This window comes from Thamnophis elegans, chromosome 2, assembly GCF_009769535.1.
Source record: "Thamnophis elegans isolate rThaEle1 chromosome 2, rThaEle1.pri, whole genome shotgun sequence".
Lineage (NCBI taxonomy): Eukaryota > Metazoa > Chordata > Lepidosauria > Squamata > Colubridae > Thamnophis > Thamnophis elegans.
Genome location: NC_045542.1, coordinates 59042850 through 59053904, shown reverse-complemented (window position 1 = coordinate 59053904; position 11055 = coordinate 59042850).

Below are 11055 nucleotides of genomic sequence, written 5' to 3'. Positions count from 1 at the left end.
CATTTCAGTTCTAACAGTAACTCGGGATTTTTAACAAATATGTCTGGGGCAAATGGTGAAATATAAGGACGCTTTAATTGAAGATACTGCATTCTACATTTTTAGACAATACAAAATCCTCTCATAATAAGTAATATATTAAGAAGAGTTCTTTCCTTTTCTGGCCTTTTCCCAGAACTAAATATTTTAGAGAAAATGCTAAACTCAAACTGCAGTTATACAGAAAAAGGATTCCATGACATTTATGATATTTTTCTATCTGTGTAAACTTACAAGGATCGGCCCATGACTTTTAGTAATTAACTTTTCACTGCCTGAAATGATTTGCAAAACAATGTTTAACTCTTCAGAAATAGTGTTCAACCAAGTATTCCACTAGTGTAAAATTTCAGTATTGAATAATTTGCAGACATTATATATAGAGAGATAGAAATAGATATAGAGATAGATATTCATGCAATTATGAATCCTTATTAAAAACAGTAGATAATATAAAATTGCCAGAAACCAAGACCAATGTCAAGGGATTGACATTGACGTGAACCTTGATTGCCTTGACTTTTGGCAATACTAACAGGTTCCCTGGTCGAAAAAAGCAGTTGCTTCTCACATTACAGGAGTGGGTGAGGGGTGAGTCACTGCAAGAAGCAGAAAGTCATGTTCCTTAGTTGCTGTAACTTGTGACTGATGTCTGATGTATAGTTACAAGTTAATATTCAGGGTCAATCCTGAACTTAGGCAATCCTTATAAATAAATTATATAATAAACTGTATTAAGTCTTAGTGTTCTTTTGTTATAGGGTATTTGAATTTTCTATCTACCTGCTGATATTTACAGGGATTGTGGATGATGGGAATGTAAATGAAGGAGAGCTCCATACTGATACACATGATGAATACTTTTAAAAATAATTTGAAACGATTTAGACCTTGTTTGGAATTATATCTCCCTAATATCATATATGAATAACTATAGGACCCACACAAACTTTTAATTAAAATTAGAAATAGAATTATTTATTGGCCAAGTGTAATTAGGCACACAAGGAATTTGTCTCCGACGCATAAGCACTCAGCGTTCATACAACAATAGTGATAGATCATTATCATAGTCATTGTAAAAATATATTCATCATAAAACATTAGATACAACACTTAGTGAGAATCATGCATACTAAATAAGCCATCAACATACATCCTACTAGGATACTAAGTAAACAATATAAATCATAAGATACAAGCAACAAAGTTATAGTCATAAGAAGACAAGGGGGTAGGGAATAGGGAAGATGAGAATAATGATGGTGATACTGCCTTTCTAGATAGTTTAACAGTGTTGTGGGAATTAGTTGTTTAGCAGAGTGATGGCAGGGTGAAAAATTGTCCTTCTGTCTATTTGTTCTGATGTGCAGTGCCCTATAGCATTGTTTTGAGCATAGAAGATGAAACAGTTTATGCCCAGGATGTGAGGAGTCTGTAGATATTTTCACAACCCTCTTTCTGTCTCATGCAGTATACAGGTCTTCTGTGAAAGACAGACTGGTAGCAATTGTTTTTTCTGCAGTTCTAATTATCTCAGTAAAAGTAAGAAAGAATAGCTAATTTCTGTGATCTCATTAAGATAAAATTATCTCATGCAACAATGCCAGCATTACTTTCACTTTGTTGTACATTGTTGTCAGGAGGAGAAAGTGCATGCATTGGTCAGAAATGTATATATTTTAAACACTTTTACTACTGCTTATTTACCATTGTATTTGTACCTGAGGCAGCTGCTAAACAAGGAATACTTGCATATTCTAGCTCAGAGTGCTTGTAATGTTCAGCATGCTAATGATTCCTGATTCCATGTCAATGGATCAGCTCCCTGATGTTAAATAGCAGCAGATGCTGTACAAACCCTCCATCATCCTGCAACAGGGCTTAGGGCTCAAATTTTCCCCTTCCGCTAACACTGAATTAAACTGGCTTCAAAAGGAGGAGAACCACTGTTACATTGTGGCTTCTGTTCTCAACTTTGGAAATGGCTCAGGAAGGTACCATGGTTGATGGTAACAAAGGCACTTGAGGACAAGGATGACCAGGAGGGTTACACTCCCATCAGGGAAAAGGGCGGCCTATAAATGTACAATAAATACCAAAAAAAAAAAAAAAACCCAAAGACCATCCATGAGAGTGATCAATGGGTTTTGGTGGTATGGCCATAAACTTGTCTTAAAAGAGGAAGGACTTTTTTGTTTCCTTTGAAGTCTTTCACTTCCACAGTCCTACCACTTTCTCAATGATCTTATAATGAAGCTGGAGATTGCATAATAGTTCTCCAAATTATCCAGATTACAGCAATATCTTTGGTAGGGGACACATGCTGCCTTTTTCAAGGTTAGAAGCACTACACTCTCCCTCTCCCAACCAGAGGTGGGTTGCTACCAGTTTGCATCGGTTCAGGTGAACTGGTAGTGGAAATTGTGACTGGGTTGCCGAACTGGTAGGGACGGCAGGCTCACCATGCCCCTGAACCCCAGTCATTGCGGCATTTTTTTGACATTTTTAACGTTGTGCGCATGCACAGACCTATTTACAGGCAACTGTGCACGCACACGCATTGAAATGGCAGAAACTCACCCCTGGTTCTGACCATAGCTCCTGTCATTTCTCTGGAAGCTTCCACCAACTAGGAAAGGCAGGGATCTTGTTTACAGAGGGAATAGTTCATGTCTTGCAGAACAGAATAGAATAGAATAGATCAGATCCTTGGAGGTCTTCTAGTCCAGCCCCCTCCTCAAGCAGGAGACCCTATACCAACTCAGACAAGTGACTGTCCAGTCTCTTCTTAAAAACTTCCAGTGATGAAGCACCCACAACTTCTGAAGGCAAAGCTGTTCCACGGGTTAATTGTCCTCACTGTTAACAAGTTTCTCCTTAATTCGAGGTTGCTTATCTCTTTGATTAGTTTCTAACCATTATTTCTTGTCCTGTCCTGTAATGCTTTGGAGAATAATTTGACCCCCTCTTTGTGGCAGCCCCTCAAATACTGGAATACTGCTATCCTGTCACCCCTAATTCTTCTTTTCTTTAGACTAGCCAGACTCAAAACCTGCATCCATTCTTCCTCAGTAGGTCGTGAAGGTGGAGCTCTCTCAATATTGATCACTCCCACCTATTACACCGTCAACTCCTCACCTCTATGATGGCTAGCCTGATGACAGATCACAGGCATTGAGGAGGAATGTGGGATGAAGTGGGGGAGGAAGATATCTCTCTCTCTCTCTCTTTCTTCACCCCATGCACCTTCTGTATTTGGAAAAGCATAGTTAAAGGACAAATATGTAGAACATCTCCACACTTTGGACAGGTCGTTTGAGAAATTTGAAACATATCCAGATATTCTCCTAAACATATTCATCCTTGCTTTCCTGCATGTTATGTTAAGGAAAATACATGGCACTTGCTTTTTCCACCTGCAGCTGAAACTTGTTGGAAATGAAGCCAGCATAATTCACCAATTGGCTTTCCCTCGCAAAAGCTAGGCCGCCGCCGCTGCCCACCCGCTTTCGGCCACGCGGCATATGCCAGCTCATGGCTTTCGTGTGGGAAGGCCTTCAGGAAAGCTAGCCTGCCACCGCTGTCCACCCGCTTTTTGCCACGTGCCATATGCCAGTGTGCAGCTGGGAGCAGCAGGCAACGAGGCAGAATGACAGGTAAACTTACCAGAGTGGAGGGACAAGGGTTGTTGGTTAGCTAGGCATGCCACCTGGCAGGCGTAGCCAGCCAGGCGAGGCTGGAGAGGGGGGTGGGGGGCTTTCGGTTGCATGGCATATGCCAGCTTGCGGCTTTTGGCCACTGCCACCCACCCGCTTTTGGCCATGCGGCGTACTCTAGCCTGCTGCCCACCCACTTTCGGCCACAAAAGCTAGCCTGCCACTGCCGCTGCCGCCATCCACCCGCTTTCAGCCATGCAGCATATGCCAGCTAATGGCTTTCACGAGGCAAGGCCTGAAGGCATTCCCTCGAGAAAGCTAGCCCGCACCCCCGCTTTCGGCCATATGGTGAATGCCAGCTCGCAGCTATCACAAGGCAAGACCTGGAAGGCCTTTCCTCACAAAAGCCATGACCTGGCATAAGCTAGCCTCCCGCCGCCGCCCCTCACACTTAGTTGCTTACCTAAGGGAAGCAGCAAGCTGCTGGAAGGTGAATCGAAGTGAAGGGAGGACCGATCAGCAAGCACAATGTGACAGCTGCTTGGGAACAAGCGCCACACTTTTAAACGGGTCATCCCCAGCCCACTCACTGATTGGCTGGACTCTAGCCAATCAGTGAGTGGCAGGCTGGGCTAGTTTAGTGCAGACGGGCAGGGGAGTGAGCGAGCTGCGACAGGACAGCCAGGGCAAGCATTCCGGAAGTTACTTCCGGATCCACCGGTCGAACCTCCTCTCACTGGATCGGTAAATTTCACCAACCAGTTCTCTTGAGCCAGTGCAACCCAGCAGAAACCCACCACTGGCTTAACCCTTTGCTAATCCCTCCTAATAACTGTCTGGATTTTTGTACCCAGAACTGGGAATGCCTATAGGAAAGAGATATTTGGAAGGGGGAAAACTTCAACAGAATGTCTTAGATCATGGTTTCTTACAGTTCCAGCCTTCTTCTATAGACAATTTGCAATTCATTTCTGAAAAGGAAGCATTCTTTTAGAGATGCTAAAAAGAGCTCAAAATTCTAACCTGTTCTGGAATTTGTTACTCAATGTATTTTGATGCAAAACTTTTGGCCTGGTACTCATTGTTTGGTACTCAATGCACAAGTTAGAACTTGTTTCTTGTGATTCAGTACATAATTTTTTATGGGAAAAAAATTGCTTCTTGTCATTTTTGGTACTAATCGTGCCACCTGGAACAAATCAATTTGGAAAGTTTCAAAGCTGTTGAGTACCGAGATACTGTAAAGTTTTTTTCTTTTAATTCAATTTGAAAAAAAAGGAGTATTACTTTTACAAAATAAAATTACAAAGTTTGTGTCCAACCAACCTATTGATATATACTCCAATGGTTACACTTCCTTACAGGTTGTAAATCTAACATAAATTTTCCAAAGGGGGTTAAGTTAAATTCCATCAGTATAGAGCTTCTGGAAATAAGAGAACTATTTATGTGTTACTTCCTTAAACCTTAATATATTTTCCTCTTGGGAAGTCTGCCAAAGAAAATTGGAATGGGAGAAACCAATATAATCATATCACTAGACAATCATTTCAGATGTTTTGAAAATGATTGGAAGATGCATTTTTCACATGTTCCAAGCACGGATCTTCTATTCATTAAAAGAATCTGGCCTTTTTTCTAGGTTCTATATCAGCTTATAAATGCTGCTGCTTTAAAGAATCCACTCATTCAAATTAAGATGAGACTTAAAACAGTACAATCTTTTTTTCTAAGTTGTGACAGAAGTCTAAAAAAGTTGGATTCATTCACTAAAGAGCAGGAAAGTGGTGGATTCAGCCAAAGTCTGAAATGCCTGGGAAATATTTTCAAATCATACACTAACATAAACACAAAGATCTTCCCTTTTATCGGTTATTAGAAAGTGATACGCTTTCAGCTGTTGACCTTCATAACTTGACATCTTGCTCTTCTTCATCTTATGATGGCTAAAAATACCTGGAAAGGACTAGAAATGATAGAGAAACAATGACATTTATTAGTTGTATTTGTCATATCTGATTCCAAACATCAGATCAAAATGGTTCAATTAATTAATTAATTAACTTGTTCTCTTAAATTTCTCATCTTGCCTTCCACATCTCATTATGAACACATCTTCCCAGTTCATCTCACCTCTGCATAGACTTCAGGCTGGGCTTCTGTTTACAACAAACAATTTACCTTAATAGGCAAGGGGATACTATGAAGATGGTGTAATAAATTTTAAAAAACACCTCCCTGTTTTTGAGAGTAACATAAGTCTTTTCAAAAAGAAGAAAAAGGATGGCTAATGGTCTGAGAACGTTTTACTTTGACATATGTTTTGAAAACAATACTTAGTCTAGTAGTCCACATTTAAACCATTTTTGGGTGGTAGAAAAAAGAAGGAATTGACAAGAAAGCCCAAGTTACAAATGGAATACTATTTGGATCCTTGTAATTCCGTAAATAAAGTGGAATGATTATATAATAGAAGTCTCATCTGAGAAATCCCAACAGAGACCTCTTCCTTCTGTTCCTGGATGGAGACTTCTAAAATGTTGGCTTCAGTAATTCAAATGGGTTTTAATGTTTTGAGTTGCTAAGAATTTTCCATGTCTCCACAATGATTCTTAGAACTTCTCAAAGACTCCTGAAAATGGCATCCATCTGTAGCTACTCTCTGAATTGATGCTAGAGTATTAATTGAATCCAAATCATGCAGCTAGCCTCTCAGATAATATCACAGGTATTTCAATAAGAATCTATTTATGTATGCATGTAATAAATGTCTTGTTTTTTAAGTCTGATATGAATTTTAATTGTTTTATTTTCGTGACCAGATTCTTCTTTATTCCCTTGCTCTTTTGTAGTTGGAGAGACATCTAAAAACAGTATGTATAAAACAGATTTTACCTGGTTAAAAAACAAAAATGATACCCACCAAAAATGAAAAACACTTGGAAATTCTGACCCCTTTACCATTGACTATATTCAGTTCAATTATCCACATTTGTATCTTTCAGAACATACCAAACTGGGCTTGAGTCTGGTGCTCAGGTGTTACTATTATGCACTGTCCCTCTCTGTTACAGATGTATTACTTGGATATTACTTACAAGACAAAAGTAGATGTGATCATGAAATAACACAGAACACCAGACAACTTTTTAATTTATAAAGTTAAGCCAATATCTGAGCACCTTGATCATTCTTGTGACTCTTCTCTTAAATTCTCCACATTACATAATGTTTTAAAATATAGAAGTCATAATCAAGTACAGAGCTATCTGTACAGTGTATTATTATATTGTCTCTTTTGAATAGTATGTAAATGTTGTTTATCTCTATGTGCCTGTTGATGGCTGATTTGTTGGAGTGTCAGGTTTCCAGGAATTCTCTAGCACTTTTCAATTTAGTTTTATCTAAGATGCTCACAATTTCCCAGTTGAAACTATGCTTAAATCCATCTATGTGTTGTGAAATTAAGGAGCTTTCACCATGATGTTTTGGACTGATACTTTGAGTTCATGGAAATGTTCTGTTAGACTTCTGCCTGTCTGTGTGTAATAGTGGATGTAGCAATTCTTACACTGTATATTATAGATAACTTCTGTTTTTTCTTCTGGGGCTACTGGAGCTTTTGGTTTACTATCATTTTTCCAGAACTTTAAATGGTTTGTGTGCTACGATATCATGTGGTTGTAATAAGCTGTTATTTATTTCTGAAATATTTTTGATGTATGGCAGTGTTAGAGGCAATAGAAAAACTAAAAAGAAAACCAAAGGATCAACATACCTCCTCACCAGCAATCAACAGCAATATAAGGAGAGATTAACACCAGGATTAATACCAGCCTATAATAATCAAGCAGTGAACAATGAAGGAACTATCAACTCAGACAAAGACTCAAACAATAAACAATAATCAAGGAACTACCTAGAAGAAAAGGACTCTCTCACCACCATAGGGCAAAGCACTATATATAAAGAGAGAGGAAACTCCATTCCTTTCCAGCACTATATGTTACCTAGTTGTTATCTAGTTAGGTAATGAAATATATGCAAGAATACAGCCAAGCTCAGAGAGCGCCAAGGACTCCACAATAAGTGTGTGCCAACACAGTCCCACATAAATATTTCTTAATGGTAGATGCATAGTTGTGGTTTAGCATCCAACTTCTTCTGTACATATGATATCTTATTATGTATGTATACACTTTTAAAATATGTGTTTCTTATAACCTTTAGTAAAATAGTAAATTTAATATTACAGAAGAACCCCAAATGTTTATATTTTAATATATTAAAAGAGATACAGAACAATATATTTTAAGTGTGCGTTTTTAACATGGCGATGAGCTTCATGCAGACAAAAAGTTATCTTCTGCTGCATTACACATACATATAAAATGACTATAAATTGCTTCTGAATCCAATGGTCATATAAATCAGTCTTAAGATGGAACACTTACTTTGCCAAGGTATTAGAAGAGAAATTCCAGAAATACCTATAATAATAATAGAAGATTTATCATTTAAAAAAAATCATTTTTGAGACTTGAGATTCATTTTGCAAATATTTTCTCATGAGTACTTCCCAACAAAGAACCCTATTTCTGTTGCCAGATGACCTAAATGTTGATATTGGACTAAAACCTGTGTTTAGGATGCCATTAAGTGATGGAACTTAAGAGGCCCTTATTCCATGCTCTGGCTTTCTTGAATAGTCCAGATTCTCTTCTTTAGATCCTCAGTGACATTATTTATAGGGCATTTACTCAGTATGAGAGACATCAAATATTTCTAATTATATCCAGCTATGTCAAATGACAATTATGTCTTTAGTCAAGTTTGCCAAACAATGCTTTACTGGAAAAGGTTAGCCAAAAATGCCTCCAGTGAAGAATGGCGATGGGGTGGGCATGGAGTAGCTCTTATGTTCATCCAACAGTATAAAAGTGTTTCAAGGACCAAACCTGCCTTGTCCTTCTTAAGATAGTAGTAGGTAAGTGCTGGGCAGCGGCGGCAAGGTCTGAATGGGTGAAGCACCCATACATTCCATTCATACTGGTTGATTCTTATGCCCTGTTGTTAAAGTGAGAGGATTTACTTGGATCGGAGGGATCTCAAATCTATTCATTCAGCTCTAATCAGTGGCTTGTAGCTGAATGGCTTAATAAACAAAGCCAAACCATCAGTAAGAAGAGATTGACCTTTTGTTTTGCAGCATTGGCCAGTGCTGAGCCTGAATTCCACCTACTCTCTTCATCAGGAGGTAAGAGGCTATTTACACTCGCTCTTGAGGGATTCAATGGGTTTGTTTTCTGGGTACTGAGCTGAACAGACAGTTTTGACTCTTCCTTATTAATGCCACGCAAGATGCCTTTTGTAGAGATTTTACTCAGATTGTAAGATCTGATCTTTTATTAGTGTTTCGTCTTGACATCTGTTAAGCATTTTGAGCAGTTCCTGCTCTTCTAAGCATGTGACAAGAGTCTGCAAACCCGTTTATTCTCACAAAAGATGAAGAGTGGCAATTAAAAAAAAAACAATAATGGAATATCTTTGTTCATATTTGGCTAGTAGTCACATTGATTTATAATGACCTTTCACTTTTGACCGAGTCTTCAAAAACATAGCGGAAATTGTGTTGTGTTTTGTTTCTTTACTTCAAAATAGTTTTTTTTTCCAAAAAAAATTTCTAGCTGAGTTTGTAGCCCTGGCTTTAAAGATGCTTTGTTTCACATAAACAAAGAGCTTGATCCTAATTGTAGGCCTATGTTTTACCAAGACTCAAGGCGGTGATCGGGTATCCAGGCAACTGGTTCTTTTGGATCCACAGATGAGCACACCAGTGAATAAAGAGATGTTAAGCATTATTATTTAACTGTAGCAAACAGATTTAAAAGCATGACATAAAAATCAAACATACCAAGCAAGATGATATCAACATCTCTTATGAGAAGCTCCTTAATGACAACAGCAGAGATACCTACAACCCACCCCACCCTGGGTATCTAGTTCCCAAGGTGCCAATGCTACGTTTTGTGCAGAAACCTTCAACAAACAACAACAACCCCATGATGTTTATAATAAAAAGTCACCATGATTTAATAACCCTGGTATGGATAAGATTGTAAAACCTGATCTTGACTAGGCACTACATGATTCTGGGATGGGAACGGAAAGTCTAAAATTTCACAGTTTTGCAGCTATGTAAAGATCCCCATCCCTCCTTTATTCAGCAAGCAAAAGCAAAAAACCATGCAGGAGAGTTAAGAATGAGCTCTAAACTTCTAGACTTTTCTTAATATGAAGGAGAAATAAAAATATGTCACTAAACTCAAAATAACAATAGTCTTCTGCATTGCCAGTACAACTTAAGCATGCAATTCTTCCTATCAAACAATAAGGGTTAGGATTTCTGCAACAACAACTAGAATAAACAAAAGATAGAGAAGCAGAGAAATAGAATTGAAATTTAGAAGCCAAAGACTATATTGGTCAGTAGGATACATATTTAACTTATTCTGTGATGTATGCCAACTACAATCAAATTTTTGGTTTCTATGGTTTATGGTTTCTCTATTTTTAGAGACTGGCTCTTGACAAAAACCTCTCAATGTTATCATCCACAAGGAAACTGTTTTCTCTTCATATCTTTTGCTAAGGAAAAAGGAGGATTTTTTTTTAAACCAAAGAAACAATGACTGCATTAGATGCAGGATACATATAGTATAATGCAGTTTCCATTAAAATTAAAAGGCTGAGGTATAGGCATTACAAAAGTGTCAGCTGGGAAGAACCTGATCATTAAAGATCTGTCTTCACTGGCACTTAAGCCCAGTACAATCATGCCTAGACAACAAGAATATCTCCCCTTGTCTTCATGACACTTATGTTGAGTGAGGCAGCTTTAAGTTGTCACCAAGAGTTCTGTATAAAAGTAATATTTGAATGTCCTTATTCCAACACTGCCAAATTGCAACATTAGGAATGAAGTCAGGGGGAGGGTGTTGTGGGTATGAGATGTGCTTGGGGAGAACTAGAAAGTGGCAGGAGGGTTGCCCCGGGTCATTAATCAACCTCTGGGGCATCTATTACTTTCTTTGCCTTTGCCCTTTTCATTAGCATTTGCTTTCATGAAGTCTCTTCAGATCTGTTACTTTTTCCCACCAGCAGACAGTTTCATCAACTTCTCCCCAGGCTTCCATGATGATAGAGAAAACTGCAGACCATCACTATTTAAATAAGAGGAAGAAGAATTTGTGCACATTGGCTTTATAAGTATTGTATTCTGAACATATAACCCAGTTCATCATTATTTTCAGTGATTGTGTTCATCTAATATACTGAACCATGAACTAGACAGTTA